Source organism: Ambystoma mexicanum, chromosome 2p (assembly GCF_040938575.1).
Source record: "Ambystoma mexicanum isolate Mex_15411 chromosome 2p, UKY_AmexF1_1, whole genome shotgun sequence".
In the NCBI taxonomy this organism is placed as follows: Eukaryota; Metazoa; Chordata; class Amphibia; order Caudata; family Ambystomatidae; genus Ambystoma; species Ambystoma mexicanum.
In genome coordinates, this window is record NC_090923.1 from 1,258,399,615 (window position 1) to 1,258,425,641 (window position 26,027).

The window sequence follows — 26,027 nt, forward strand, 5'->3', positions numbered from 1 at the left end:
TAATAACGATAACGTTATTAGCTCCATCCCCATTCCCATTGAGCCATATGGGGGCTTGAATGGGAATGGGGAATGGTTCCCGGAATAGGGATTTACCGGGTCATCCAAGGTTGGAATGACCCGTTAAGTCCCTATTTCGGGAACCCGGACCCGGAATGCGGTAAGGGGGTAGCCATGGTGCTAAAGGCACCATGGCTACCTCCTACCTCGTAATGAGGCCCCTTGTCTACTTAAGTGCGACTTGTGCATTGAAGTGGTTCTTTGTAATGGCATTGAATCTGCCCTCCCCGGCCTCAGCTTCCTTATGCTCATTTCCAATTGCTCCTGTGCATGAGCCACTGGTGCCCAGATGGGTGTACTATTATTTATTTATTTATTCACATTTGTAGCGCGCAACAGCCCAAAGGCATCGTGGCGCTTACTATATTACACATGCTTTCTGGACACCTGTAAAATCAATGTCTGTGCCTATCTGTTTTGAGAACAGTTGCTGTGATCTCTTGTGGTCAATGTGTATGATGTAGCTCCACTTTTGAGACCTGCAAATATGGAGCCACTTTGCCAGGGTAGTATGGGAGTGCCAGCAGTCCCCTATAGACATGACTTTATTCCTGACATGTTTGAAGTGTCACAGCGAATCATGGAAGGATGCCAAACTTGGCATGCTTCGGAAGCGCATCCATTTTTGGAGTATCGATAAACATGAGCTAAACCTAATACCTAATCTCCATTTTGAAATTAATTCAAAGGATTGGCCAAGAAGGCATTAGTCTATTAACATCTTCTACAGCCTTATAGACTGAGGGTACGTTGGAGAAGGGTCATCATCCCAAACAATACTTACCACTTCCAAGGTCTATAGGGCTTTTGGCACATAATAGCAATGCATGATTTGGAGTTTTGGTGGTGAACTAAAAAACGTTAAGATATTAAATAAAATAAAGCGCAAACTGTGTACGTAAATTAAAGAGGTTTTCTTTTGTAGTATTTGAATAACAAGGCTGTCTTCATAAGTTAAGTGTTTTAATTTCAAACTGCTGAAACTGGAAAAGGTTTAATGTGTGCATGCATTAGGTGTTGCATAAAAGTACATGATTTCTATGATAAAAAGTGAATGCATTTTGCCATGTTTTAGCTTTCTCTGTGGAGTGTTAACTTGAATGTTGCGTGAAATAAATATCTTTCCAGAGAGGGAATGCATTTTTGAAAAATATCTTTCCACAAAATTGCATTGTTCTTTCACTGTCTGCTTTGGGAAGTGCGAATGTTCAAAATGCAGTCAATAATAATAGTTACTGACTGCTCTCTGAGCATTCTGTTTGGCTGAGAAGAGGTGAATAATTATCTCCGGAGACCAATAGAGTCTAAGTCACGTGGACTAATTCCAACCACCTTTCAATCAATGCTAAACTGTTGTACCTTCCTGTTTTGCTGCCCGTTTCTCCTACTTAGGCAGCCCCCTAATCTCTTTTCCTTTTCACTTGTGAGCAGGTGCAAGTGGATCTAGGTTATGTGGCCCAAGCCCCACCCACCTGCCAATCACTGCTGAACTGTTGGTATCTTCCTGTTTTGTCACCCTTTTCCCCTACTTAAGCAGCCCACTAGCCTCTTTTTTATTGCAGTTGGTGAGCATGTGCAAGTGAATCTAGGTCACGTGGCCTAAGCCCCACCAACCTTCTTAGCCCTGCATCTTCCTTTCTGCTCTTAACTCTTAGATCAAGGGCATCTGTAGTGAAAAGCAGACAAAGAAAAGGGCGATTCCTGTTGTGATCTGTTCAGACTGAGAGGACCCAGGGACTGAACCCCTGCTCAGGCAACATGTAAGCACGCACTGACATGTGTTTTCTCCCTCAATCCCCACAGGCCATCCCCACAGGCCATCACCAAGCAAAGTCAACAACATTGACCATCCTCTAAGGAATGGAGTCCTCAATGCAGCAACCTCACACACATCAGCCTATAGCCCATCAGCACTCTCTCACCATCCACAGCACAAAAGTTGATGCTTGCCAACGTCTGCTCAACTATCACACATGCAGTAGACATCGCCAACCTCATCACTATACACAACCTTGAAGCCATCTTCATCACTGAGACCCTACTGACACCCATCTCCACCCACATCTTAGATATCTGTGTCCCTGATGGCTACAGCATCCAACGCAGAGACTGTCTGAACAATATAGGCAGAGGCTTTGCAGTCATCAACAAGACCTTGTGGCCCTGCACCAGACTACACTGGCTCCTTCGAAGTCCTCTCCTGTCACTCGCCGCTCTCCCCGGCGGACACAGCCTCCTTCAATCTCATCTACAGTCCACCGAAACCCAACACCGCCTTCATCAGAGACTTTACCGACCTGGTCTCAAACATGTCCCTCACACAAGCTAACAACATCTTCGTAGGTGACTTCATCCACCCAGGCAACAAGGCCACCAAACCGATGAAGGAAGCTCTTCTCAGCCTTCTCGAAACCCTCAGCCTCACACAGCAATGAAATACAAAGTGCACGAGAAAGGTAACATCCTCAACCTAATCATCACTGCACTGCCCTCCTCTCTCGCTTGACTGGTATAACCACCTGGCCGTGCCTTTCAACATCCTACATACCACCCAAGTCAAGCACTCCCAGCAGAAACCTAGCAGACAAACCTTTAGGTCCTTCACAAACTTCCTGTTAGAAGCCCCCACGAAAGACCTCGCCAACCTCCACCTCACATGGACCGAACACCCCAACCGAACTGCGACTCTCCACTGGAAGCACTCAATGTCAACTTCTCAGCCTCCATCAACTGACACGCACCTCTGAAACCATGCACCTGCCAACCAAAACCATCAGCACCCTGGTACATGCAAGAACTAAACCTAAGCAAAAGAGTCATGAGGAAACCATAGAAAACCTGGCACCTCTCTAGGACCGCATCCAACCTGGTGCTCCTAAAGGAAGTCTGAGCGACCCGCCGACAACTAATTAACACAGCCAAGGCCTTCTACTATCAGAACACCATAGCAGAAGCTGACAACAAAAGCAGAGTCTGTTTAAACTGGTCAAACACTGCGACAACCTGCTACCCAACCCTGCCATACTCCTCCATCGAAAAAATCCACTGCCATGGACACCTTATTCATCGACAAAATCAGTCATATTTGCCAGCACATGGACACCAGCTCTGCATCCACATACCCACCTCACGTCCCTGCTCGTAAAATCTTCAGACCCTAAACAACATTCAGGACACTCTCTACAGAAGACCTGATAGAAATCCTGGCTGCCCTCAAAGCCACATCGTATACAGATGACATCCTGACAGCATCCATCCTCAAGACCCTCCCTGTGGAATCTCTCCTTCCCTACCTGGAGATCATTAACAGCTCACATCAACCCTAAATATAGGACAAATCCTCTCTATACTAAAGAAACCCACTCTGGATCCCGCCAACCTAGGTAACTATTGCCCCATTACCCACCTTCCCTTCTTAAGAAAGATAATCGAGAAAGCGGTAGCCATGCGACTACAGAAACACATCAACATCAGCAATCTCCTCCAAACCTACCAATCCGGGTTCAGACCTAGATGCAACACAGTGACGGCAATCATACAGATGGTCAACAATGCCCTCAACATCTTTGACAACAGCCACCCCAGACTCCTGGTTCTACTCGACCTCTCAGCTGCTTTCAACACAATAGACACAGGCGCCCTACATTGGCGCATGGGGATCAGCGACCTTGTCCTATGCTGGTTCAAGTCCTACCTCGCCAACCGCCAGCAGTTTGTTCAGATGGACTTCTCTAGATCCCCAATGCTACCGTCACCTGTGGAGTCCTGCAGGGTTCCATCCTCTACCCAGTGATCCTCAATCTATACATGGAGCCGCAGGGAGCCCTCCTAGGCACACACAACATCCACATCGACTAATACGCTGATGACACACAGCTATACCTCACGATCGACTCCATCAAGAACATCCAGAGGCTCAAAACCACCCTCTCGCTGATCCAGTCTTGGATGTCCAGTGCACACTTGAAGCACAACCCTTCCAAGACAGAATTCCTACTCCTCACCAACAACACCGAACACCCAGACATACAGACCCAGCTACCAACCATAAACCCTGAGGGCTTCACACCCAAGCTCACCTCCTGCGCCAAGTCCTTCGGGTTCCACATCTACAAACACCTCTCCTCAAAACACACATATCTAAAAAAAACTCAGACAGCTTTGTATCAGCTATCCCTCCTGCAAAAAGTCTAGTCCTTCCTACCACTGGACAGCTTTAAGTCCACTATTTAAGCACTGGTCCTATCCCACCTGGATGGGGCAATCCCATCCTCAAAGGCCTCCCATTGTCCTCCCTTGTGCTCCTGAGAAGTGTCCTACCTGCGGCTGGATGCCTCACAAGGATCTAAGGAGATATGACCACATCATCCGACCCTCATCGACCTTCACTGGCTCCCACTGCATGCACAAATTACCTTCAAGTATTGCTGCAACATCTATTAGGCAGTCACCCTCAAGGCAACCAGCTACCTTGTGGAGAAACTCAGCATCTTCAGTGGACAGTGCACCACCGGAAACCAGGACACATGCAGACTTGAAATCCACCACTGCAAAAAGGTACACACCAGAAACCAAGCCTTCTCTTCCTACGCCCCAAGAATATGCAACCTCCTCCCCGTCAGCATCAGACTTGCCTCCACGCTCCTACAATTCATAAAATAACTCAATACCCCCCTCTTCAAGGAGTCTATACTCTCAAAACCTAGTCCAGCACATCACCCCTGGTGCCACCTGACTTGCTAGACACCATCCGCCCATCTCCTCCCAGCCACCATGTATCCTACCCCTGGCTGCATATCTGTTCTGTTGTTACCTCTGAAAAGTGCTCTGTTATGCATCTGTATGGTTGTATACCTCTGTAAACCGCTCTGTTGTACATCCATATTGTTGTATACCTCTGTAAAGTGCCCCGTTGCTTTTGGAAGGTAGGTCCACACACAATAAATACCATAGTAATAATAATAACAATAGAGGGCATGGTGAAGATGGATGCCTGAAGCAGACCTCCAGCACCTTCTCCATTCTTTAAGGTGTTGCATATGGCGTGGACCCCCATAGTGCTGTCTGGCGGGGTACTTTAAGGTGCCAATTTGGGTAGCAGAGCAAGGACCCCTTCCATGGGAGCTTCGTAAATCGGGGAGTTGAGTCTTCAGCAAAGCCACGTGGGACTGACATTGGCCTGCGGTGGATTGAGGATGTGGGTGGAGCGGCCCCCAGAGAGGAACGCATGAAGTCAAGGGTGCCTGGCAAGTGGTGTAAGTCAGCCTGAGCACCGCACCATCGAGATCGACAATGGATCCGTGGTCGCTGGTCTCATACAGGGAGAGGAGCAGTTTCGCCCTCTTGTGAGGATGTTGGCGGGCCACTGATAGGTGTGAAGAGGGTGGTGCATGTGAAAGGGGCCCCTAGGGGTCCCTTACGTCTATGGAAACAAGGCGAGTCACCACACACAATAGATACGCCAGACACGAGGTTGTATTCCCAAAGCTAGGGTTTATTGCAAAGCAAATAGTCTCAGTTGGCCAACTCGGTCTCACGCCCTGCAACGTGTATCTCTAGACCTCGAGGGACGCAAGAGAGTGAATTACGTACATCAGTTACATATATACAAAACGCATATCATACAATCAGCTATGACATATTTAACACCACACTTTTATTGGGTTTCTTTGAACTCGGTGTGATGATGGACACTTTCGACAATTATGACACCTTTAAATATCTATTCTAGTAACAATATGCAATTTGCAAGTGCGGAGGCATCTTTCAGTTGTTGAACAGAACACAATGCTTCTGTTCTTGAAAGCGAGCTACATACGGGGGAAGAGTCACATTCCAGACCTTGCTATCTATGAGGTGCTATTCGTGTCCTGGGAGCCGACACGCTTTACAGGGCTCAGTAAAGGGGGGCCGTAAGAAGAGCATAATTCAAGCCTTTAGCTGCTTTATTCTAACATATTCTACCATATAACAAGACTGGCTGGCAGCTGCGAAATGATTAAATGCCCTGCAGCTCTGCTTCAAGGCTACATTCGGGAGGGAGCCGGGCATTCTTTCTTGCCGCTGCCTACGTTGTGTTTCAACGAACTCTTGTTATCCTCGCGGCCCTGCGGCCTTGTCCTTTCACGTGCAGACAACAATGTTTTACAGTCGAGCAGTGTAAGCAGAAAATGTGCTGCGAAGCAATAAGAACAGAAAGCAATGGTTTCGAAAACAAAATGGCGATCCTTGTTACATCAAAATGGTTGTTCATTGGCAAACTCGGAAACCTATATGTCTGTCATATTGTGCATGAGACGGTTGGCCCACGGCCACCAAAATACGTTTGCCGTCAAATATGAGAGGTATCCATTTTTCTAGACTGACACATGGTGCAGCTGGGGAGCTGCCATTCCAATTGAGGAACAAGGTAATAAAGGTCATTGTGTGAATGCCAGAAGCAGCACCGGGTGCCCCCGCTGTTCGGAGACACAAAAGGAGGACCAGAATGGAGTGAGGTGCTCTCTTATGTTACAGTGTGAGTGGAGGGGCCAGCGGGGCTTCATGGGCCTGATCACGACCAACGCTGCAACGTGATCCATTTTAAGAGCAGCCCCAGTGGTGATTGAGAGCAGGAGAATGTGGGGCCCCAGCAGATAGTGAAGCAAGGGGAGAGTCAAACAAACTACCGACTTATCTTACGCTGGAAACAAACCTTTACTCTTTGCGCAAAAAACGTAAAACCATGCTCTTTAAATAATTACAGATAGGATTCCTGGACCACCATGTGCCTATTACCACAATATTCTGACGTGCCCCGTCACTTGTTCGTCATTTCTTGTGTGTTCTTGTCTCTACGTATGCGCCCCAATGCTTGCGAGCAGTCGGCGCAATACAAATAAACAAATAAAATAAAATAAATAAATAAAAGAGTCAGTCTTGCTTTGTGGAGAGGACAATGTAGACCTGCCCCCAGGAGCCCTGGAAGTTGGGTGAGATACAGGGGTGAGCTGTCACTGCAAGTGGGAGCTAAGGCCTTGCATGCCCTTGGCAGCGGCAAGGAGCATTAAAGGCAGCATCTGCCTGCTATGGACTACAGTGGAGAGCTGAAGTGTAGCCGCAATTGAGAGTTTTGTGGTCTGGCAATGGGGGACTGTTTTAAAAGTGCTTACCTTGAGGCTGGAGGGGACACAAACAGTGGTCCCGGTATAAATGATTGAGAAAGGGTGAGAAAAAAAGTGGCACACTGTGCAAAAAGGTGCAGTGGTGCCCAGGCTGATCTATAAGGGTCATACCCCTGAGGGTTAGAATGGTAGACCGCTGTGACTCGCCATGAACAGCCTGAAGGCATTGGTGGGCTTGTGAAAATGCTTGAGAAGGCAATTAACCCACAAGCTCAGATGGAGGAGAGTGGGTGGAGTGGCCCCTGGAGAGGAAAGCATGAAGACAAGGGTGCCTGGCAAGTGGTGTAGCTCAGCCTGAGCCTCGGACTATCAAGACCGACAATGGATCAGTGGGCATCGGTCCCCCACAGGGAGAGGAGCAGTTTCTCCCTGTTTTGAGGATTGTGAAGGCCCACCCATAGGTGCACAGGGCCTGTTGTGTGGTGCAGCTGGGGAGCTACCATTCCAATTGAGGAGCAAAGCAACAAAGGCCATTGTGTGAATGCCTAAATCACCACTGGGTACCCCCACTATTCAGGGACACAAAAGGAGGACCAGAATGGAGTGAGATGCTCTCTTACGTGAGAGGGTGAGCGAATGAGCTGGCAGGGCTTCATGAGCCTGGGCACGACTGAAACTGCAACCTGATCCACTTTAAGAGTGGCCCCACTGGTGATCAAGAGCAGGAGGATGGGGGGGGGGCTAGTAGATAGTGAAGCAAGGCTGGACCGAGTGGTGGTGCTGGAGACCTGATACAAGGGAGGCTGAGGTCAATCGGTTCCCTGCCAGGGGAGAGACAGTCTTGCTTTGTGGAGAGGACAGTGTAGGCCTGCCCAGAAGAGCCCTGGAGGTTGGGTGAGATACCATGGGTGAGCTGTCACTGCAAGTGGGAGACAAGGTCAAGTGGGCCCCTTGGCAGCAGCAAGGAGTATTAATGGCAGCATCTGCCTGCTAGAGACTATGGTGGAGAGCTGAAGAGAAGCCACAATTAAGACTAGTGTGGTCTGGCAATGGGTGACTGTTTAACATGCTTCCTTGAGGCTGGAGGGGCCACAAACAGTGGGCCTGGTATAAAAGATTGAGAAAGGGTGAGAATGAGAAGTGGCGCACTGTGCGAAAAGGTGCTGCGCTGCTCAGGATGATCTCTAAGGGTCATACCCCTGAGGGTTAGAATGGCACAACCCTGTGACTCGCCATGAATGGCCTGAAGGCATTGATGGACTTGTGAAAACACTTGAGAAGGCAATTAACCCTCAGGCTCAGACCAGGAGAGAAACAGTCTCGGAGGTGCAGGGCGAAGGGCAGGACATGGTAAAGAAGGAAACAGACAAGCGTGGCCCATCTGGGGTGGCTACGAAGGAGGACATATTGGGAAGAATTACGCCCATTTCCTGAAACAAGATCAACATAGCTCTACCTAATACCCTTCATGTCAACCCGTCACTCACCCGGACAGCCAATGAAAGCAAAGAACCTCAAAGAAATTAACAGGATAAAAGAACACCAAGGAGAAAGACATGAAACACACAGAAACAAACTAGAAGGAAACAACACCACCATGCCATTCATCACGCAAAACTGGAGTGACTGACCAAAGGCACCATTAGCATCGACAGAGAGATGACCTCGAAGAAAACATCAACCCAATACGGACCCTGACTGAACTACTCAATGAAGAGTCCACCCCTACAGACACAAACATGCCATCAAGCAGAAACAATAAACAACACCAACATGGTCACCAAAAGACACAGCCAAAAACCAAACAAACCACAAGAATCACAAAGATACACTGCCACCTAGTCAACGCCAGATCCATGTCCAAACACCCAGCAGAAATCTACGATCTGCTACCCGACAGAGGGATAGACATCCTATTCATCACTGAAAAATGGCTAACCCAAAACTACAAGGTCATAGTGCACAACTGCATAACCAACAACTTCAATCTCAAACAAGCCAACAGACAAAGAAAAAGAGGAGGAGGACTGGCAGTGGCATACAAGGACCACCTGAACAGCCCAAGCACTAGACATTTACAAACTGCAAATTACTCATCATACACCTAACCTTAGACCCTGAAACCATTATAACGTTTGGACTCATCTACAGGCCACTAACATGACCCTACATTCGTAGACACCTTCATAGAAGCTGTCACCAACATGGCCATTAAGCACTTGATGCCATCTTCAGCATCAAAAACCTGGTCACAACTGCACCACCAATTCAAGTCCTCTGGAGCGATAACCTCATTATACCCTTTGTGATCCAACCACCATCAAGGATATCTGACATTCGCCCTAATGACCCACCAACCCGGAAAAGAAAGTGGAGAACCATCAACATTGTAGACCTAAAATTTAAACTGGATGCCACAAAACCATCACTCACTGACCTAAACGCAACCAAAATAGAAGAAAATACAGATGAAATCCTAACATGGATCACGAAAACAATAAATGACATTGCACCGGAAAAACCTTTCTACCCATCATGAAAGAAAACCATGGCAAGATGGTTCACGCCCCATCTCAAAGCACTGAAGATAACAAACTGAAAACTAGAAAAAGAATGGAGAATAAACTATGACCAACATGAACAACTACATACCAAAGACAAATTAGACTATACAAAGCCAAAATGCTCACAGTCAAAAAGACATATTACAATGAACAGATTGCAAAAGCAGGCGACACCCAGAAAGAAATGTTCAAGATAATAAACAAGATGAGAAATCCATCTATGTGCAAAAACACAGCGACCCCTACACAAAAACAATATAACGACCATGCCAATTACTTTAAGAACAAAATCTATAACATCCAACTAATCCTACAAAGCAGGTCAAAAAGTTCCACAGATCATCTCAAATAATCAACACCGGAGCCAATGAACGGATGAAACCTCTTCTTGCCAACCTCAACAGGTACATTTAGCAACCTCGTGATCAAAGCAACAGAACGGGTTCTCCCACATATCCCTGCCCACCACAGATCTCTAAAGCCATCCTTACCAAGCAAACATTGGCAGATTACTAGCTCAACCCCTTCAACCTCTCACCAGCAACACGGTCTGTTGCACAAGCCTTCATGTCACCTGCATCAAACCGCTCCTAAAGATACCTCAGGAAACGTGGAAGACCTTTCCAACTACCGACCATGTTCAAACATACCATATCTGGCAAAGCTCCTAGAAAGGTGCCTCTACAAGCAAAACCTTTGAATATGTTGAAAACAACAAGCTGCTGGTTAAGGCACAAGTAGGCTTCAGACCCATGAGAGGAATGGAAACTGTGCTACTATCAATCTGAGATGACCAAAAGACCAAAGGAGACTCCAACACCAACTGTGCACTAATACTACTCGATCTCTCAGTAGCCTTCGACACAGTCAACCACAACACTCTCATCGACAGACTAGAAAAGATTGGGATCGGCAACACTGCTCACCTCTGATTAAAGTCCTTCCTGACAAAAAGAACAGAAACAGCTAGGCTATAGTCATTCAACTCAGCACCTCAGGAAACAATATGTGGAGTCTGTGAGGGGTCAATAATGTGAGGCGGAAAACTGTTTGATGATTTATCAAAACATGTCATTTTATTCTCAAAAGATAGTAAAATGCCTCACTATCCCTACTCTGCTGAGGATTTCCCTGCCTAACCAAAGCTAAAGAAATACACTCTAACACATGATATCTGGCCCTTACACTAAGCAACAAATACACAAAGAAAATATATGGCAATTCAAGTTAACATAAACAACATTCACAGTTTCTTAATAACGTTCTAATGCCCTGTGTAAATTTCTTTCCGCAGGATTCAAGGTACATTCTGTTAATGTTCAACCAAAGAAACACATGTCTCAAATCAGTTCTTGAGGTTTCAAAGTCAAAGTCAAGGTCTGTTAATGAAATTTTAAATGATAGCAACTCTTTTCTTCATGATGAACTTTCCACTTCCACCAAATATCACCAATGGTAATCCCAGCCATGATGCTTTGTCACTCCTTCAAGAGGACTTGCCACAGTTCAAAAGAAATGCAATATGTACAACTGTCAGTGGAACACTGTTCTTGGTTAACAGTATTTCCTTAGTTACAGTTTTAGAATTCACAATGGTATATTTGTCAGGATGACTTCACAGTGCTGCTGCTTCCACTTCAACAACTTCATTTCTAATTGATTCCCCATGAGAACAGTCACCTTTGTCTCACAGTACTCCACTTTGCTTAGGCTATTACAATGTTGCATCTACTGACAAATATACCACGAGAGATTCTGTACTTTGAACTACTACCGCAACTTCAGTGATTTGTATTTTAGACAGGCTTCAACAATATTCACTTTAAAGTACTGCAACACCATCAAGTAAGCAAGGCACTCTTCCTCTGAATATCTCTCTTCCAAAAGGGCCAGCCTCTTTGCCTTTCTTGTCTGTCTACCACAAAAATAACCTGGGTTTGCCTTTAAGACTCACTTCTCTCTGTCTTCCACTGTCTCTGGCAATACAGGTTCTGTCAACTTCAAAATAGTCTTTACAAGCAGCCAGTTTCCCTCCCCAACGTTACCTTTACCTTTCTGCCAGCTATCATCCCAAGTAATTACCCAGAAACCTTGGTGCCACTCTGTTAGCTTCAGGCAATGCTTGCACACATGTATCTTAGGCCAGTCGAACTGATATTAGATTCACAGCAATAGTTAGATTGTTTCTTAACTCTAAGAAAGGTTGGTTTAACTCAATATGGGGAAACTCTTGGCTTGGGCAATGCTTGCTCTCTTCTTCAATAGTAGATACACTTTTAAACCTTATTAACTTCTTGTGTATTTAAGGTATGCTGCGTTAAAGGAAAGAATAGAGTTCAGTCTTCCTTTGTGAATCACAATTAGACACAATCGTCCACTCATGATGTCGTTTTCACAAGTTAAAGGTTTCAACAATGGTTTTATCAAGGTTAGGTATTCAGAAATTGCCTTTGCAATGTTCACTCTTCTTAATTAGTGACTCCTTCCAATAGTTACAGTCTCTTATGGGATTAACAATGGATTTAAAGCAGAGTTTGCTTTTCACGCGACTAAAAGGACTATCCTAATATACGCAAGTGTTACATTTCCATTGTTCAAATTTTACAGCTTAATAATTTCAGCTCACTTTAACCCACATGCAAGTCAATAGGGAAATGGATACTGTTGCAGAAAATGCTCACGCTAGGTATTAGAAGGCCAGGTTTCACTCACCAGCTTCTTTAACATTTGCTCTATGGGTTGCACCACTTCCACGTCTTCTGCCACAACTTCTACTGCTTCTGGCTGCTTAGGGACCCACACCCTTCCTCTCTGAAGGTGTCGCCAGTCCGGCCACACATTTACAGAGCCTCTCTCACTCCGGGGACCCACGGCTTGACAACTGCTCCTTCCCTCAGTCTCCAACACATTCTCTGCATTGTAACCACAGCAGTCAGGCTCACATGGAGAAAGACAGCTCTCCTGCACCCCTTCCGGTGCACAGCCTCTGCACTTCAGAGTATCGGGGAACAGGACCTTCTCAGTACAAGCCGGTTTATAACTTTGGGAGTAAGGAGGGTGTTTATTCTTAAAATATCTTTCTGTTGACATGGTTTGCTGAGCTTTTACAGGACCTGTACCCAGAGTCATAGATCTTATATGTGGGTCAGGGACATTATAATGTCCATATGCCATTACCTGTTTTGGTAATCCAGAAAGGTACTTCCTTTCAGAATACAAGTACCATGTCACATCCCACAGGATCTCTTCATCTCCCTGGGCCTTGTCTCCTCCAAGCTGATCCTCCCACAGTACACCACCCGTAAGGCCAGGATCTGGAAGCATCTGCCTTTCCGTGGCCACCTGGGAGGAGACTTTAGGCAGGTCTTTAGTGAGGGATCCATAGGATTCTTCACAAGTCTCACAGGGTTCATTCCTCTCACTATTACTCTTTAACATACTCAAGACCCCACTGACCAACCTCATCAAAAAGCATAGCGTTGCCTGCTACAAATAAGCAGACAAAACCCAAATCGTCTATAAAATCGAAACCAGGGAAGAGCAAAAACCAACACTGACCAACTGCCTCATTGAACTAAACCAATGGATGTGCACCAATAACCTTAAACCGGACAAAACCAAAATCATGATTACACCCAGTGACCTGGCAAACAACCAGCACATTCCATGGCTCGCTGAACTAGGCATCTCACCAGAACCAGTGGTCAAAAACCTTGACACCCTGATGGACAATGAGCTAATACTAAAACCGCAAGTAAATGCAGTAGTTAAGAAATGCTTCTTCCACCTACACATGATAAATAAAATACTTCCCTTTTTATTCTTCACACACTGAACAATCGCCATCATCACTCTCGTCATGTCAAAAACAGACTACACCGACAGCATCTACACTGGAATGACAGAATACCTGTTGAGGAAACTACAATGAATACAGAACACAGCTGCAAGACTACTCCTTAAACTTACAAGAAGAGAACACATCACACCATTACTGAGAACGTTGCATTAGCTGCCAGTCCAAAAATGAATCTCCTTAAAAACACTATGCATAACAAACAGAGGGATCCACTGCCAAGGAGCGGAATGGATACAGGAGAAAATCACCATCTACAAACCAACACGAACACTAGGATCAGCAATGACATCCGCCTCGAACACAAACAGTCAAAACAAATATTTGGGGGATCAGCTTTTTCCTGTATAGCAGTGAAACTATGGAATTCACTCCCAAAGGAAATACAAACTACAGAGGACCACCTCAAGATCAGGGAACTATTAAAAACATGGCTCTTTAATACTCTGAGCTGAAGAAAAACCTCAGAGGTAAAATAAATATAAAATCCACCCACCACAATCCATGAGAATGCTAAAAGAAATCACAACTTAAATGGCAAGCGCGAACACACCAGGAACAGGAAGGTGCAATTGTACCTACCTGCCTGCGCATTCCATTTTTAGACTTTACTGTGAATCTTGAGTTTAGGCAAACCCTATTGCTCAACTGCGCCTACCTGTTTGCACATTGCATCTTTAGCCTTTACTGTGAATCTTGATTTTAGGCTAACCCCTATTACCATGAGTAAAAACATAAATACCCAGACCTACCTACTTACGTTTTGGACTCTTCACCATCATGGCCTTTGCAACCTTGAACACAAGCCCACCTATAGACAGAAACATGAGACTTAGGGCAAGACTACCCTGCATTTATGAACCCAAAAGAAACAATATAAATAATACCACTGGACGCCTCTCTACCCATGACTACCTGGCTAAGTGTACACGGGCAGCTAAAACAAACATCCCAAACATCCCAAACCCGGTGCCTGCCCAATCTTACACAAAGAAGCACCCGAGCCAAAATAGACACTCAATCAAACCTTCAGTCAATCCTAACCCTAAGTGTACCCTGACACCAAAAGGGTCACTCATCAACGCCAGATCCATGGTAGCCCATGCCACTGAAATTTCTGACATTCTAAGCAACGTCAGCCTGGACCTACTTGCCATAACAGAGACTTGGCTCCACGAGGCGGCAGGACCTACCCTGATGTTAGCTGTACCTGACAGCCACCATATCCTCAGAGTAGATAGACATAATGCTAAAGGCGGTGGCCTAGCCATCATCTCTAAAACTACCTTGTCTATTAGGCTTGCCACCTCACAGCTAAATTGCTGTTATCCAATAACCGCACGTTGACCATCCATTTGATCTACAGGCCCCCAGGACCATTAGGAACCTTCGAAGATGACCTTACCAGCCTTACAGCGAATAATACGCAAAAGCACTCCCAAACCTTGCTGATGGGCGATTTCAGCATCGGCCTCAATGGCCCAGACAACAAGCATGCCCACTCAATAACAGCCTTACTTAATGACCACGGGCTCACCCAAAAAGTCCTCTCACCTACCCGCATCAAAGGTTGAACCCTCGACTGGGTATCCGAACTTAACTGTAACATTGCCATCACCGACATCGTCCCACAACCCTGGACGGACCACATCTTAATCAACTTCACCGCTACACTCGATCTCCTCAGCCCCAAAACTATCAGTATGATACCCCCCTACCTACTTGAAGTAAAAAAGATATTACTGCTGAAAAACGTATCCCGCTCCTCCTCCCCGCTATCAATGGCCTGGAGAACAACACCGACCCAGACACCTTAGTGGACACCTTCAACAAAGCTATGACCACGGCACTAGAGACCATTGCTCCAACTAAACTGCGCAAAGGCAAACAGGAAGCACACTTGAATGCCTGGTTCACACCCCAACTTAATGATCTAATAAAGCAGAAAAGAAAGCTGCAAGCTATCTGGCGTAACTCGCCTACCGACAACAACAAAGCCAAATTAGCCCAACTATTCAAACGCTATAAGAAAGAAATCATCAACACAAAAAAAAATCGATTTGACGACAGAATCACAAAAGCCAAATCAAACATGAAGGAACTCTTTTCTATCCTCTGGGAAATGGAATTCCCCCCTACAACCAGTAGACACTGTCCCAAAGGACAATATATGGTGTACTAACATACAAAATGCCCTATTGAATAAAATCTCCAACCTCCAACTCAAAATAACCAAATAAAAAGACTCTCTGCCCCTCTCTGATCACCAAACACCACCGCCCACTGAGCACAATACTATTCCGCCTTTCAGTTTCAAAATCATCTCAATTATTGATACTGACAAGGTCATTCTCTCCCTGAAACCCTCCAACTGCAAGGGTGACAGTTGCCAAGCGCAAATAATAAAGAACGCAGCCAGGGACTTATCCCCGTTTATCTCGAAGTTCATAAACTCCTCCTTTAAATCAAACACAGTACCTACCAACCTGAAAGAATCCTGGGTCCTCCCCTTAAAAAACAAACCCTCTATCCCTCCATCCCCACTAACCTTAGACCCATCACTACCGTACCTTTCCTACTCAAAATTATTGACAGAGTAGCCTACTTACAAATTCAAGACTACCTGGAAGCTAATCATCTGCTAGGCTCTCGGCAATCGGGATTCTGCCCTCTCCATGGTACCGAAACATCCTTGTCAGACCTTAAGACAAAAATTGAGGAGTTGAAGGCTAGTGGCAAAACAGCTTTGCTACTGCTACTGGACCTGTCAACAGCCGTTGACTTGGCGGACCATGCAGTTTTATGCAGCCACTTCAGGCTCGCTTCTAACTTCACAGGAGAAGCCATGGCCTGGGTCCAATACTTTCTAGCCAACCGGACCATGAGAGTTTTCTCTACCTCCACCTGCACTGATCCTATCCAAATAACATGCAGAGTCCCACAGGGATCCTGTGTCTCACCCACCATGTATAACATTTTCACCAAGCCACTATTTGACAAGTTTAACAGACTGGGTGTCACCTACATTAAATATGCAGATGACACCCAGATCCTCATACCCCTTTTGGGCAACTATGAAGCAGACCTGGCCTTGGTGAATAAGATATACATCCTCATTCAGGCATGGATGGCGACCCACGGCCTCTGCCTGAACGGCGATAAAACTGAGATTCTGCTCCTGGGATCTGACTCTAACCTAAAAAAAACTAACCCAAACTACGCATCCTTCAACATTGAAAACAATATCATTAAGGTTACGCCAGAGATAAAAACTCTAGGATTCTATCTGGATTCTTCTCTCACCCTGAAAAAGCAAGTCAACTCTCTCTCCTCCACAACAGCTTACACTTGTAAATTAATCTGAGCTGCCAGACCATTCCTCTCCAGTGCCAGCTGTATCACCTTGGCTAATGCTCTTATAATCTCTATGCTAGACTATTGCAATGCACTGTACTCAGGCGCCAACAAGTATGTCACTGACAAACTCCAAAGATTGCAAAACAACGCCCTAAGAGCAGCGTTGAACATCCCATATAGAGAGCACATCTCTAAATTCCTGAAAGAGGCCATTGGCTAAAAATAAGGGATAGAATCCTCCTCAAAACCATATCTATTACTTCCAAATGTCTAAACAATCTAGCACCTCCTTACTTATCGGAAAAAAAATTTCAGGAAATCTACAACCTGACCTTTGAGATCTGCCAACACATTCTTGCTCGTAATCCCCAGATTTAAACTGACCACGGCTGGAGGAACTAGCTTCCCAGTCAAAGCTGCGCAAGTATGGAATACACTCCCAATAGACCTTAGACGTCCCCTACCCTACGCCAGATTTAGAATCAATGCTCTCAAATGGCTTTGCTCTAATGACCCATAACCACCGCTCCCCTATTGGCACTACACCCTGACAACCACTGCACCTAACATTACTACTGCGACTTACACACCGGACCTGTTTGTCCATAGCCGTATCCGTAGGCATTCACTAAATTTACGCAATGTTATGTCTGACCCTTGTCCTGTATCTGATCAGTTATACCTCTCCATGCTCTACAAATGGCAAATGTCTATACTTTCTCACTTAGTGTACTCACATTGTATTCACCTATATCCACGAATGGCAAATGTCTGTACTGTTTAATTTACTGTACTACACACTATACTCACACGTATGCAACATCCTGTGACAGGCACTGTAACTAAGCTTTGAGAATTCTTGTACTGTTGCACCCAGCTGCCCAAGGGCTTGGTGCGCATTATCAAATGAATAAACAAACAAACAAACAAACAGGATTAAGTGAAAGGTACAACCCATTGAAACAAACCCAAACTGCCCTAACCAACCCTACTAGTAACTCTCTAACACTTTAACGCTCAGCATGTCCACCACCCATTACATAACTGACTTGACACGTATCACAGACACGAACACTCAAACTACAGACACTATATCTAGAAAACTTTGGAGGCCCAAAAAAGGGGTTGACATGCACCCTAGACCCCCTTAAATCCAGAAAATGTTGGTGGCCCGAAAAATATGTTTTTGTTTATATGTGGGAGTACAATGGGTTCTTTGCCTGCCCTATAACATCCTTTCCTCACAGCTTTCCCCACTCTTCTGCCTGACCCTCTACTTTTGCTTTGATGTTTTTCCCTATTTATCTCACGTTTCTCACCGTATTTGTACCCCTGGCTGTCTGTCCCTCCGCCTTGCCACTCCTAGCCAATTTTGGCAATATTAATTTAGCATTAGGTATTTCCGGCTGACTTATACTATACAAACAAAAATATGTATCAGTGTTAATTTTAACGTGTCTTCCAAGGTAGAACACAGCGCTTGAGTTAAATCTATCAAGTTCACAATACCTGACATCTGTAAACATTAACTGGAGCCTGGGTTTGACTAAAATCAATACCACATGTACAGTGTACTTCAAGAAGCAGCGCTTTATGAAAACAAGAGTAATAGATGGGAAGCTCAGTCTTTCTGGGGGAGATGAATATTTGTTTCTTCCAGACACACAAGGAGTTAGGCCACACCATTCAAACGCTATTTTACATGTAAGAAGATCACGCAATTAACATATTGTTATTAAACAAGAACAAGTTCATACCCCATGTCTCCTTAGAGAGAGAGTTCAGATGGTGCCCCAACCCATCTACAATTTCCACGTTTGCCATGATTTCATCATACATAACAGTCCATGACAAAGCGTGCCATTGATTCATCGTTTCCCAATTTCACACATTGGTGAAACCACATCCTTCTGTCATCATGCTTTTAATATCCGGGTCACAGAGGTCGATAGAAAGACATAAGGTGGCTATTGTTGATTGGTCTCAAATTTCATTGGCACTAAGTGAGAATGCGGTCTCCATAACTGCTTCATAGGAGGAACTCTCTAGTCCAATGGTGCTGTAGGGCCGTCCAATAGCAAAAGCTGTGCAAGATGGGCCTGTATTTCTCGAGTTTACTTATAGTACCAGTGGACCACCTACTCTGCATCATCTGAGTGTATTACGAGGAAGACACTGAAGATAATGTTCCTGATGCGCATTCGGATAAGAACTTCACTTGAAAAATGAATTCTTTGAGTAAATAATGAGTCCGATATTCCTCACTGGACTCTCAGCTCTTTGTCCTTTGGGGACTGTTGCTGCTCTATAAATGCGCCGATTGCAAAAGAAACTTGATAACATGCTGAGACTGTCTTCCGCGTTAAGATCTTTTTAGCATGCATAATTTACAAAACTACTAAAATCCTCACCAGGTGGATCCTTAGCTTGATCATTAAGTGGAACATATTTAACATAATACAGCTGTTTGCAAATATTAAAAGATATTGATTAAAAAAAAGTTGAGCCTTGTGTTTTCTACAAGGAAATGTGAAAGAGGGCATGAACCGTGTACCATAGGGACCACTGACTCCGCGGTTGTCATACCTCCCTTTCTGATGGGTATGGTTGTGGGTTAATTGCAACACATTGCTATTATTCCATTGCAGTCAATGCCCTAGTGCTGGACTACACATGTATTCCTTTTCGTGGAGCCTATGCGGGAGTACAAAACGAAATACTCTATTATACAACACTGGCATAGGCATATATAATTATGGGATCCAATTACACATGCATTTGTCAGATCGACTAAATAAACAGATTCCCAAAACTGTTCCCTAACTTTTTAAACATACATGCATTGTGTCATCCTTTGAAAGCCTACTGCTGATAGTTAGAATCAATAGGCTTGGCAGGCAGTGTGTGCAATTGAACCAGATGGAGTCCATCTGCTTTAGCCGGTGGGCTCCATAGGGATACCCAGCATTTGTATAGCAGAGAGAAATGGAAGCAATGTAAACTGTCCACTTGTCCTCTCCGCTATACAAATGGACGAAAATGAGCCGTGACGTCAATGGAAGGCGCAAGTGCCATTTGCCAGACTTTTACGTCTTCCGCCCTTTTGAAGTAGCCCCAAGGCAGTAGAAAGTTGAGTGAGGGATGGGGGGCAGGGGCAGACAACAATGAGGAAAAGATGGGTGAAGAGGAAGGAAAAGAGTGGATGTCACAGAGTGCAACAGGGACAGGGAGCGCATTGGGCGTCCAGGGCACAAGGAGAGCAAAATAAATCACCTCTAGAACATTCTTCATGGCTGATGAGGCGATGCACAAACACCCACACGACAGCAACTGGATCCTGCAGAAGCCATTGGCAAACGTGCTTTATAGGATGTTTTTACTGACATATCTGTTTTAATTTCAGGTACAGCATAGAAATGCCAGATTACTTCACGCTACTTTTGGATTACTTCGAATTGCCATGCTTTGATTTATGTAGAGGTCTGAGTGCTTACTTGCTGAGAGCTCAGCTTTGACACGGGCAAGCCTGAAAAGCCCAAGTTTGAACACTCTCAAGTCCGACTCAAACCTTTATCCTTTCCAGATCAAAAAATGTACTGCCCATCAATTTGATAACAATAGCTTTGATTATTACACTTCTTCTGCCATAAAGTGCTATATATAACAAAGAAAGTCTGATATGAGAGAACAAATTATGAAAAAATACATTTAAAAACTAACATTGGTTCTAGTCAAGATAATGTTTGTTTGTTTGTTTGTTTATTGTTTGTATATGGCACACCAAATCCAAAGGTAACTGGGTGCAAGCAGTACAAGGAGACTTTAGGCTTGATGATACATAGAATTACAGTCATAGAATTGCAGGTCACCGGTTACCGGCGAGCCATTAAGGATGTATACAGTACATTACGATATATACAGTTACATTGCGGAGAGCAATATAAGGTGAAGTTTCAGGCGCCAACTTATGTGGTGGCAGATACTAGCTTAGTCTGTTGTTTGACACTAAGTTGTTGGGTGAGCGCCATTGGTTCTAATCTATTTCTGTATGTTTCGTCTGAAACTGGGGTAGGTTTGATCAGCCCGGAGTCAGTAGGGGAGTGAGTTCCATGTTTGGGTGGCCATAACTGGGAAGCTTCTGCCGCCAGATTTGGCTAGGTTGATACGCGGTACACTAAGGTAGCAAGAGTTGGAGGACCTAGTCAGGCGATTAGTAGTTTTCTTGGCTATCTGGTCGGAGAGGTACCGTGGTACGGCATTGTTGAGGCATTTGTGGGTCAGGGAAGTCGTTTTTAGCATAATTCTGTCTTTAATTGACAGCCAATGGTTTTGTCTTCTGATCGCAGATATGTGATCTCTGTTTGGGATATTTAGTGCCGTTCTCACTGTGTTATTTTGTAGTGTTTGGATTTTGGTTAAGATGCATTTGTTAGTCCCCATGTAGAGAGCATTACAGTAGTCCAATCTTGAGAGTGTAAGGGCATTTGCGAGTGTAATGCAGCTAGTTGGGGACAGGTAAGGTCTGCAGGCCCTGATTAGTTTGCATGTGTATGGTGATGTAGACTCTAAGGACTTGACTTGTTTGCTCATGGTTAAGGTGCAATCAAGGTAGAATCCAAGCGTTTTTACTTCCTTTACAACCGTGATGGAATTGCCATCAATGTTGAAGGAGAAATATTCATTATTGAGTTTTTTAAGGTTACCTAGTATTAGGAGTTCGGTCTTGTCATCATTCAGGCAGAGGCTGTATGTGGCCATCCATGCCTGAATGAGAAGGTAGATTTTGTTTACAAGAGCCGTGTCAGTGATGTAATTGCCCGAAAGGGATATGAGGATCTGGGTGTCATCTGCATAGTTAGTGTAGGTGACACCCAGATTGTTCAATTTGTCAAACAGTGGCTTTGTGAAGACATTGTACATGGTGGGTGAGACGCATGAACCTTGTGGAACACCACAAGTTATTGAATTAGGATCTGCTGCTACTACGGGTAGACTACTCGCATAGTTCTATTGTTGAGAAATGATTGAACCCATGCTACTGCTTCCTTAGAAAAGTGAGCCACTGAGGCAAGGTGTTTGCAGAGGATTTCGTGGTCCACCAAGTCAAAAGCAGCTGACAAGTCAAAGAGGAGCAGCATGGCAGTTTTCCCTTTGTCTGTGAGTGCATCAATTTGTGTTTTTAAATCAATCAATGCAGTTTCAGTGCCTTGTTGCGGTCTGAAACCTGATTGGCGGGTACCAAGGAGGTGATTAGTTTCCAGGTATTGTTGTATCTGAATGAACGCTACTCTGTCAAGTATCTTCAAAAGAAAGGGAACCGTCGTGATGGGCCTGTAGTTAGTTGGAATGGCTGGATCTAAGGTTTGTTTTTTCAGCAGAGGTAGGACCCAGGATACTTTCAAGTTACTTGGGACAATATTAGTTGAAAAGGATGCATTGATGAGTTTGGTGATGAATGGTGACAAGTCTCTCGCTACATCTTTGATTAATTGTGCTGGGCAGTTGTCGCCCTGGCATATAGTTGGCTTCAGGGAGGAGATAATTTTCTCTACTTCAAGGGTGGAAACTTTGGAGAATTTAAATTGATCTGGTTTATTGGTTGGTGTGTTGGTAGTTTGAGAGTGAACATCATGTTTGGTAAGGCAGGATTTCTTGTTCGCAATCTTTCTTTGAAGAAGTGCAATTTTGTTGGCTAAAGGATTCTGAATGTTGGTGCACCAGGCTTTGTCTTTAGTTATATTATCAGCTGGAGGGATAGGTGCCTCCATTTCTCGTAGTATGGTAAAGAGCTCTTTTGTGTTAGAACTGGCTTTAGCAATCCTGTCTCTGTAAAGGTCTTTCTTAGTGTTAATTATTTCTTTTTTGTAATGGTCGGCACATTTAGTCAGGTTTGATTTATTTTCTGCTGATGGTGTGTGTTGCCATAAGGCTTCCAATTTTCTTTTTTTTTGCCTAAGTTCTTTTAAATTTGGGCTGAACCACGTTTTTAGGTGTGCTTGTGGTTTGCTTTTACGCAGTTTAAGAGGTGCGATAGAGTCCAATGCTGTGGACATAGTTGTATTGTAAGTGTCAGCTAGTATGTTAGGGTCTGTGGATGCAGATAGACGGCTTAATGAAGGCAGGATACATGGTAAAGGTCTGTCCATTGTGATATCTTTTTTGTTCCTGGTAGGTTGAGGAGGAGCTATAGTCATGTTTGTTTGTGTCTGTTTGTCTATTAACATGGTAAAGGTAATCAGGTGGTGGTCAGTCCACGGCAGTGGAGAGATGGCCACCCAGTCAAGGGTTCTGCCTTTTGAGTGTGTTGGTAGGTTTACGTTTTGGGCAAGTCCTTGTTTTAGGAGCGTATTAGTGATAGCTTTGGTGTCATTGTCTATTTTGTATGTCAGAGAAACATGGAACACTGAACTTCCAAAAAAAGGGCCCTCGAGCGAGTCAATACTCCCTCAGAAGCTGTTTGCTGGCAGCAGCCGCACATGTGGTTAACATCTTAAATTATTGTGAAAGTGACAAACCTATGGATGGAATAGTTGCAATAGACATACACGAACCAACACATATTGGCGTTGCTTCTGATGATGGAATCTCCTACCAGTTGTCCCCTGATCCGCGTTTCATATGTAGCCAAGATTATTCATGGGACTCATGAGGCATTATTGAAGGAAGTGATATATACCTTCTCCTCACTTAAAACATTGAAAACCTCTGTTTTTAAGGAGCAACGTACTCAGGTCTTGAAATGAGTGTCCCAAGTCTAGCATCTTACTGGACGTCTGCAAAAAGTGATTTATCACGATTTTATAAATCAGATATACCTTATGGATCTGAATTTTGGATCTCGGGAGGATAGCCCAGGAGCAACATGCTCGCCTTGTAAGCAAGACGACACAGAGCACCACAGGTTCGATCCACAGGTCCGCGCATAGAAACCTCTGGGTATTAAGCGAGTTATAAATAACCTATCATATCATATAAAAAGTCTCCAGACATGAGCCTGAGCGCATTTCACCATGGGTGAGCATTCATATTTTGCTTCTTTTTCCCTGCTTGTTTTCATTTTGGAGAGTGGGTAGGTGTCAACCATTTAGTTATATAGTTATTTAATTTAAAGTGTGCTACAGTTAAAATAACTTGTTCACACTAAACTAGTTATAGCACAATCACATGTATAACAATTCAAATCAATGATTCCAATATTTGAAATACTGTCGCTTATAAATAAGTATCAAGATCTTACTGCCCACAATCCAAACATAAACTCATTTATATACAATAAAATACATATTTCATACTTAAACTCCTTAAAACATCCTCATTAATATATAATGAACGACACCCCAATATCCCACTATCCCTTTAAATTCTCTAAAATTCCCACTGTACTAACAAAACTCAAGTGTTTTCAGGAGCTAATAATTTACTAAGGCACGCCCACAGATACGAAAGTGCAAGCATTAATGAGGAACTTGAGAATTCTAGACAGCATGCCAGAGGCGTTGTGTTATAATGTATGTCTACCCTCTTGTTCCTGAGTGTGGTTATGTCATGTGTAGAGTGCATGCTATAATGTGATGTCACTATGGAGTGTCAGTGTTGTGATCTGAATGTAAGTTCCAAGGGGGACAGTTGGAGAGGGAGAGCTGGCTAAGTAGGATGTGCCGGTGTTTGCTGATGTTAGCTTGAACAATAAATCCACTATAACCTACCTGCTGGTCCAGGGTGTCAGTTTGTGGACCACGATACTTCACTGGCAACGAGGATGGGATCCTGTCATAGAGGGGGCAGCAGCTGAGCAGTACACCACCCTCCAAGTGCACACTTCCTGGATGTTAGTCAGTGTTTGCAGCTCTGGGGTCCGGACCGGAGTTTGCTGTTCAGCAGGCCGGGTGGTGTTGAACAAGAGGAAGTTGGCTCCTGGGATAGTTGGAGCCGGAGCCCGGACGAAGTGGAGTGCCTGAAGGTGTTCCACGCCAGCCTGCACTGGGGGCTTCGGAGTGCAGTTACCCTCGGGTCCAGTACCGAGTGTTGGAGCACCTACGGAGGTTTGGGTGGTCCAAGTGCCAAGTGTTAGCCAACGCACTGTCCAATCTCCGGTGGCGGTTTTCCACCATCTGTAGCAGGGACTTGGTGAGCATGGTGTCCTTGGGTCCAGTGCCAGAGCGGAAGGCTAGAGGTGCCGGCGTGAAGGAGATGGCAAGAAGCGTTGCCAGTGTTGCATGCAGCTCAGGGCAAGGATGTGATGTGCCTCTGGGGTCCAGTGTCGGAGTGTCTCACATGAGAGAACACTGTTCGCTGACCAGCATGGCAGCTGGAGGCTGGGAAGTCCGGCCATTGCGTTGGCATAAGGTGTAGAACGGGGATCGCTGTAGTGGAGCAGGAGGACGATAGGACTCCTGCGGCGCTGCAAAGACAATGATGACATCAGGTGGGCGTCACCACGCGTTCCGGTGTCTATGGTTGGAATGTTTGAACGTAGTGGAGTGCGCAGCATTGTTGACGTGCAGGTTGCGGACCGATGTGATTTTTTTGATCCCGGAAGTGAAACACGTTGACACAACGTCCAGGCAAACATGGTGCGGTTTGGCTGTCGGGGCGTTGGTGGCCTGCGGGGAGTGGACTCCAGATAAGGTACCATTAGAGATGATGAAAGTGGCAGGGTGTGATGGACTGGACTCTCCCTAGAAGCAAGTGGTAAGGACAGCGTTGCGGACAATGGGTTCGTCTCCAGTAACTGAAGGAGGGTGTTTCTGTGGTTTTTGTCATTGGAGAAAAAAGCGTTGCGGATTTTTGAGGGCCAAGAGCGGGGAGGGCCACTATGTAATAGAGTAACAGTCTCTTGTAGGTGTTGGGCCAGTTTGTATGGTGTCGCGTATATGTGTTGTGGCCCTTTTCTATTAGGAGATGTTTGCGTGTTCGGCCAGTGTGGGTGTGAATGTTCATGTTGTGGCCTCATCATGCAACGTTAAATGCAAGATTAAAATGTCATGTGTGTTTAACATGCTTTATTTCAGGAGGGGTTAGACTGTGGCATTGGAGGAAATATTCCTTTGATTTAATGGAGACATTTAAAATTATCTTTCTGTGGAT

At 44.9% G+C, this 26,027-nt stretch overlaps 1 protein-coding gene across 2 annotated transcripts in view; it reads left to right on the top strand.

Annotated features, from left to right (window-relative positions):
- The window catches only part of LOC138567407 (lipopolysaccharide-induced tumor necrosis factor-alpha factor homolog), a 227,460-nt gene that overhangs the window by 74,149 nt on the left and 127,284 nt on the right, over positions 1-26,027 (top strand). The gene's annotated exons all lie outside the window — the stretch shown is intronic.